This window comes from Chelonia mydas, chromosome 1, assembly GCF_015237465.2.
Source record: "Chelonia mydas isolate rCheMyd1 chromosome 1, rCheMyd1.pri.v2, whole genome shotgun sequence".
In the NCBI taxonomy this organism is placed as follows: domain Eukaryota; kingdom Metazoa; phylum Chordata; order Testudines; family Cheloniidae; genus Chelonia; species Chelonia mydas.
Window position 1 is genome coordinate 256544712 of NC_057849.1, and position 7304 is coordinate 256552015.

General features: G+C 45.6%; 1 long non-coding RNA gene across 1 annotated transcript; it reads left to right on the forward strand.

Moving 5' to 3' along the window:
- Positions 1 to 5450: 5450 nt before the first annotated feature.
- LOC122465199 lies at positions 5451 to 7304 on the forward strand. The gene is made up of 3 exons (XR_006289852.1): positions 5451 to 5579; positions 6004 to 6230; positions 7248 to 7304. It is a non-coding gene; the product is annotated as an uncharacterized LOC122465199 (long non-coding RNA).

The following is a 7304-nucleotide window of genomic DNA, read 5'->3' on the forward strand; positions in this document are numbered from 1 at the left end:
ATTCTTGTATGTCTGCTATTTCTTCCTCTCTTGAAAGTGCATCTCTTACAACTGTTGGCTGACAAATTGTACTTTTTCCCCTCAGGAAGGTCTGGCTACCTTCTATACCCATCCTTTTCCTAACTCTTTAGTAGTGGAGACTGCACTACACAGGAACAAGGTCTCACAAGTGCACTCTCTATTCCTTCCGAGAAGGAAGGGAAAAGACTGGATGTGTTTGGGAGAAAAATATTTCCTGCAGCTACGTTACATAGGTGAAATGCAAATTATGAAGCTTGTATGGCTAGATGTCAATATCATTTATATGGGGAAAGATTGGATCAGGAGCAATAGAGTAAGTACCTCAAAAGTACAATTTGTCAGCCTTTTTGGGCATAGGAATATCTCCTGCCTCTACCACAAGAATCTTTACTTAAGGCAGGTTACTTGAAGACTCTTTGGTCAAGGGGGTCTTTCTTTTGCAGATTGACCTTTTTCAAAGAAACAGATACTGACAAGGATGGGGCATTCATGCTTCATAACATCTGGTGCATCATCTCATGGATTGGCTCTGGAGACAGAGGCCAATGCTATGGTATGGGAGGCTTTCCTTTCTAATTCCACATCCTTTATGTTGATAGTTGAGGAGGCGGTTTTCTTTCTCTTCTGTGGATTCACTCAGAACCAAAGCTGGTCTCTGAGTTTTGTTTGAACTTTGCACCCACTCGATTCCACAAGGTTTTTCTGTAATAAAATCACCCGAAGCCTGTTCTGCCTCTCCTTATTTGCTCATGTTGTTCAAGCCTTACAATCAAGCACTTTGATGAGCATTGTGACTCTGACAGACCAGGTGCCAACTAATGCCAAGGCCCCTAGGCCTCAACTGAACACTGACAAATACATAGCTGGAGCCAGTCTGGTTCACTTGTGTGTTAGTACTGTTAAAATAGGTATGTTATAAAAAAAAATTTTAGTGTTTAGACTTTATGGAATGCTTGTAAATTACTGCAATGCAATAATCTCGCTTATAATATCTGTATCCCATGTTATAAGGTAATATTTAAGTGTTTGCTCTGTAACTGTAAATCACCAGTCAGGAGAGAAGCATTACCAAATGTAAAATACTAATTTGGCATAGGAGGTGGTCTCTCGTGCCCAACAAAAGAAGGTCCATCGACACCAGAGGAACCATTGTGGAACACCAGAGGACAAAATACTTTGTTTGCTCACCCTACCCCACTTCGTTCCACTAAGAGGAGACATGCAACTGAATGCCTCCCAAAGGTTGAATGTGCAACTTGAAGTAGAAGTGGGGGAGGAATAAAAGGCCCTAACAAGGAAAAACTTTATATTTTATGCTGCTTGGCCTCTGAGGGACAAGGATTACTAAGCATATGCAAAAGATCACCAGTACCTGGCATGGGTTTGCCCTAAAGGACATATAGAGCTTGCTTATCATAGGAGCTTTTATTACCTCTTGAAACCTGAGTGTAACTCAGTTGTATGAGTGTGTTTATCTGCTTCAACTTTGTAAATAACTCTTATTGCCTTTTCCTGGTTAATAAATCTTGAGATAATTTATTATAGGATTGGCTACGAGTGTTGTCTTTGGTGTAAGAGCTAAGGTGTAATTGACCTGGAGTAAGTGACTGACTGGTCCTTTTGGACTGGGAGTAAGCTGAATATTGATGTGATCTTTAGTGTAAGGGATATTCTATCACAAAGTTAAGCTTACCTGGATGGCACGATAGTCCTCTTGGGCACTCCGATCTATCTGTGACTCTTGGTTAAGGCTGTTATAGTGCTTGAGGAGTTCACACATGATACTTAGTTGGTGAAATCTATGTATAGAACTCACAACCAATTTGGGGTTTGTGCCCTGCTTCTTAACAGTCTGCCCTGCGGTTGGTACTCATGCTCTTGGGTCACGGCAGGACAGCTTGACATTAGGAACATCGTCCGACACCAGGAACACCGCTAGGTGTGTTATGCACCCCTTAAATCCCAGCGTTTTAGTCTTTGGTTCCACTATCTCCACACAGAAGATAATGACTTATAACTAACTTAATCAAATACTAAAATACGAACTAACCAACTCAATCAAAAACTAGCCACGGATCCAGGAGTATCCTGGAGTAAAGCTTAATCTGTTCACATAGTCATGGCTGGAAGGAACCGAGGTGGCTGGAGCACCACACGCCTTTTCTATCCTCACTCGAGACCATTTGACATTCACTGAGGAGAGGGGTGAGGAAGATACATGACTAAGGCTAAGATTTTGTCACGTATATTTTTAGTAAAAGTCACGGACAAGTCATGGGCAATAAAGAAAAATTCATGAAAGCCGTGACCTGTCCGTGACTTTTACAAAAAATATCCCTGACAAAATGCTGGGTCCCCACACCGTCTGCAGAGGTGGTGCAGCTGTGGGGGCCTCTTCAAGCTCTGAGGGCCCCCACGCCTGGGGGCTGGGAGCTCCAGGGTTCCCCCACAGCCTGCCGTGACCGGGAGCTTTAAGTTACCCCTGCTGCTCCGGGGAGCCCCCACTGGGCACCGGGGGTACCCTGCAGCTCCCAACCTGTGCCGGCGGCGGGGGGATCCTGCAGCTCCCAGCCGCTGGGGCTGAATTCACAGAGGTCGCTGGAAGTCACGGACTTTGTTACTTCCCCGACCTCTGTGAAAAAATTGTAGCCTTATACATGATGATCCAACGGCTACGCCTAGCTAGAATACTACTGTTCAGGGTGTACTAGTTGGAGCCGTCCAAGAGTCGGACTGTGCAGAGGACAAGGTGATGGCAGCAAATGGCATGTTAGTTCCACAATGTAATTAATTAATTAAATTACATGTTTGTGCTCTGTGGGTTTACTTAGGAGGGGATTGGTTAAATGGGATGAAAAGGGAAGGGAAACAGGACGTGAAGGGGTCAGGGCAGGGGAGGAGGGGCAGGTGTTGAGTGCAGCTGAGGTGAAGAAACTAGGAGGGAATGGGATAGGGTGTGTTGAAGCAAGCAGCCAGTTAGCACAGGACAGAGAAAGTACGCTCAAAACTGTAGAAAGGTATCTGACTGTTCAGAGGCCCTGATTTTCTGGCTGCTGCTCCAGACTTCTCGTGTGACCTTTGCTGAGTCATTTAGTTTCTGCATGCCTCAGTTCCTTCTCTGTAAAATGGGAATAATAGTACTTATCCTCACAACAACTCTACCACACAGGCGCCCACTTTCCAATGTGCCGGTGGGTGCTTGATCCCCGGCTCTGTCCCAGGCCCAGCCTCCACTGCACCTCTTCCTCCAAGGCCCCACCTCTTCCCACCCCATTCTGCCTCCTCCCCCACAGAGTCTCCTGCATGCCACGTAACCACTGATCATGACTGGCGGGAGGCGCGGGGAGGGAGGGTGAGGTGTTGATCGGCGGGCAGGAGGCGCTGGGGGGAGGGAGAAGTGCTGATGGGGGGGCTGCTGGTGGGTGCTCTGCACCCATCTTTTTTTTTTTTTCCCCTGTAGGTGCTCCAGCCCCGGAGCACCCAGAGAGTCAGCGCCTATGCACACGGGGGTGTTGTGAGGATATATGCATTAAAGATTGAGAGGAGCTCAGACACAATGGTAATGGGGGCCATGTACGCACCTAAAATCGATATTTAGATAGGCAAGCTGCAATTTGCACTGGTGCAGTTTAGCCATGCTTGAAACCAGGGAAAACATTGCAGTAATGCAAATAGCAGGTTGGCTGATCTACCCTAGGGTTTGCACTGGTGCAGCTGGCCATCAATGGCAATAACTGGGGCACGTTCCCAGTGTAAACAAGGCCTGGGATGGGGAAACAAAGTGTGAGCAGTGGCTGTTTTAAGGTAAAACAGTGGCTTCTACGCTCCATGCCTAACTGCTTCCTTATCCAGGGATGTGTACGCAACTTGGTTGGCAAGGGAAACACAATCACTTATCTGAGGAGGGACTGAGGGGAAGAGAGCGGACGAGTGAAGAGGCTGGGAAGAAATGGGTTCATGTGTTCCCTTTATTTTTCCAGATAATTTCAAAGGCCTTTCAGCAAAATGGCTCTGAAGTGAATTAATTACAGGGATAGGGTTATTCATATACAAACATGTGAGTTGGTTTTCTCTTTTTTCCTGTTAGTGGCAGCTTTTCTCTGAAAAATGACCAATAAACCCCTAATTTCTTAATCCCCAAACTTCGGTCAGAATGAAATTATGGCAAATCTCGGTGGATTTAGTGATTTAAATTGAGCCTCTTTTAAAAAAAACAAAAACTACTATTAAAATATCTAGACAAAACTCAGGCAGTGTGCTTTTGCTATGCTCAGCCCTTCCACGGTCTCTAAGTTATTCCTGGCATGCTGCTGTTTTACATAATATTGGTGCTATGAAGCCTCTTCAGGTGAAGAGGCAGAGATTAATGAGCCACATGGAAACCCTAATTTGTCTGAGTTAGAGGAGATTAATTATGTTAATGGTCTAAGCAAAGCTAATCTAGAGGCTAGAAATGTTCATTCAGTGTTGCCCTTAAAATTGTTGGACTTGTATTTAAACTCTGTGAAAAGAGAATCTGAAAATAAGTGATGTATTTTATTTACCAGATGGGAGTTCTATTCTTTTTCTGTGTGCATCAATACCTATAGGAGTTGTGTATGTGTATGGGGAGGATAATAGATCCCTCATTATTTAATAATATTTTACATCTCTCTACCATCTCTTATCCCAGGGGTTCTCAAACTGGGGGTCGTGACCCCTCAAGGGGTTGCAGGGTGGTTGCATGGGGGTTGCGAGCTGTCAGCTCTGTGGGGCTGACAGCCCCGAGCCCCCATTAAATTAAATTCCTCCTCCCCCCCATTTTTAATTTATAAGGGGGGGTCACACTCAGAGGCTTGCTGTGTGAAAGGGGTCACCAATACAAAAAGTTTGAAAACCGCTGTCCTAGCCTCAGGGATCCCCAAATGCTTCCGAAGCAATGCATTTCAGTCACCGCTGAAGTCCAGCCGCTTCTGGAGTGAAATACAGCAGCTGTTTCACTTTCAAGGAGCTGGCCAGTCTTCCAGAAATGTTGTACACTATTGCCAGCAGTATCAAAAGTCGCCTCTGATTCTGAGTGCCTCCATTTTTAATTGAGATCCTTGGAGCCTGAGTTTCAGAAGTGCTGAGCATCTATGACTGAAGTCAGCGGGAGCTGGGGCTGTGCAGTACCTTTGAAAATCAGGCCCTGGGTGTGACAAACTGGGCACACAAAATCTGTGGCCACGTTTGAAAATGTGGCTGTTAAAGACTGCTCAGTTCCTGTGGGGTTGGGGAAGCCTGTAAAGGAGCTAGGCTAAGAAGAAAGAAGGATCTATGGCTAGGAGAGTGGGGAGCTGGAGAATCAGTATTCTTGGGCGAGGCAATGCTCACCCGTGCTCTACCTCACCTGGATTGGGAAAAGTCCCTCCTCCCCTGGCCTGCCTTCCTACTGTTCTCCTCCTTCCCAGGTCCCATCCCCTGCCTCCCTTGTGGAAGTCTGGATGGCAGACTGAGAGGAGCATCAGTTGCCAGGAGCAGAACAGAGCTGGCACGGTGCCAAGAGTGACTCCATGATGAAGAGGCTACTGCCTCAGGAGGTAAGGTGGGCAGGGAGTGCAGCGTTCCTCTCCATTTGGGGGAGTCCCTTTCTCTTGCCTATTGTGGCGATGTTAGTGGTCTAGAGAAGTGGAAGAAGACACTTTCTGCTGTTGGGAGGATTAAACAGGAAGGGAGCTGAGAGTGGGGTGATGGAGAGAGGGAGGAGAAACTGCTCCTATCCCTTTTCTGGAATCCTAAGGATGAGTGTAAGAATGTGACGGTGATGTGAAAGCTCTTGAAGCATGGCTGTAACGTGTACCTCCCATCACTAGATAATTCTGTACAGTAGCTTTGGCGGGGAAGGGGTGGTGGTTAGTGAACCTCAGACATGGAGGTTTGACATTATTACACCATAGTTAAAGTTGCGACTAGCTTTTGTTTTAAAACTATTTTGTCACTCCTGTAATTATAAATCTGTTCCAGAGAGAATGAGAACCAAGAGTATGGGGCTGAGAGGAGCTACAGCATTCAGGAATTTAAGACAAACAGATGGAAGATACCAAGACAAGTACTTTAACAGCTGGGAACTGGAATACAGGCTGTGTTGTGTCCTGGTTTGACTCCGAGGGAATTTAGGTTCTCCTGAGACTCATGTGGAAATGACTGGAACATGCATCTGCTAGGAAAGTTTGTTATCACAGCATTGCAAGGTGAAATTGTTTTGTCTTTCTGACTTTAAATTTTTGTTTTTATTTTCAGCTCTTCAAATTTCGGAAAATTCAGCTGGAAAGAGCAGCTGTGCTTGTTGGCATTAGCTTTGATTCATAAAAGATACAGGTGTGCTGCCAAAAAATCCTAAACTGAAAGGAAATCGGGTTACATGAGTAAAGATCAACACTACACAGAAACACTACCCTGTAGTGTAAGACAAGAAGTGAAGAGCTGTGTGCCCAGCTGAAAGCTGAGGGCATGCAGCTGCCCAAGTTGGAATCTGGCCAACATGTGAGCCAACACCACTCGTTCAATACAATATATAGGGTTGGAGATAGAAGACTTGAAGCAGGTTGGGTTTCTCAGCCCCTGTTCATTCTTCAGCTTCATATTTCGTAGGTGGTCTTATCTCCACATTCCCTTCCCTTTTGGTGGTTCTCCCTTACTCATGGATTTATTTTATACACAGTTGTGGGTTTTGAGAGGATGGGGCACTTCTTCAGTAAAGGAATCTCCCATAATCTTCTAGGTGTATGAAAGAGAGAGAGAGAGAGAGAGAGTCAAATAGCTTCTTTTAGCAGCAGCCATGGTGGAAATATTCTGCCCACCTCCCCAGAGAGGGGAGGGCAGTGTGCCCACAGCAGATTTTAATGTATTCGTCAACACCAGACAGGTTCTGATTAACCACAGTTGTGTCTTCCAGTGGAGCATAATGATTAGGTCCATCCATCCTTTCTATCGCTGCATGCTCCCTTCCAAACAAACCTCATCAGTCAGTTATTCTCCATTAGACCTTTATCAGACAGCATTTAAACTGCCACTTGAAATCAGCCACACTGAGTCTATTATTGGCATTTCCACTTCTGTTTCCAGTTCTGAGTTTTTCAAATTGATGAACCTCCATTATCATTGTATATATTCTCCTCCTGTGACCTCAGAACCTTCAGCCAGTTCTCTTGTATTTGTACGTCTCAGTATTAACCTCTTGTTCTCTCTTCTCTCCTTGCTCTCTCCAGCTTTCACGGGGAGACTCAGTGCTGTGCAAGCAGGAAGGTGAGTGGGATATAGAGGCT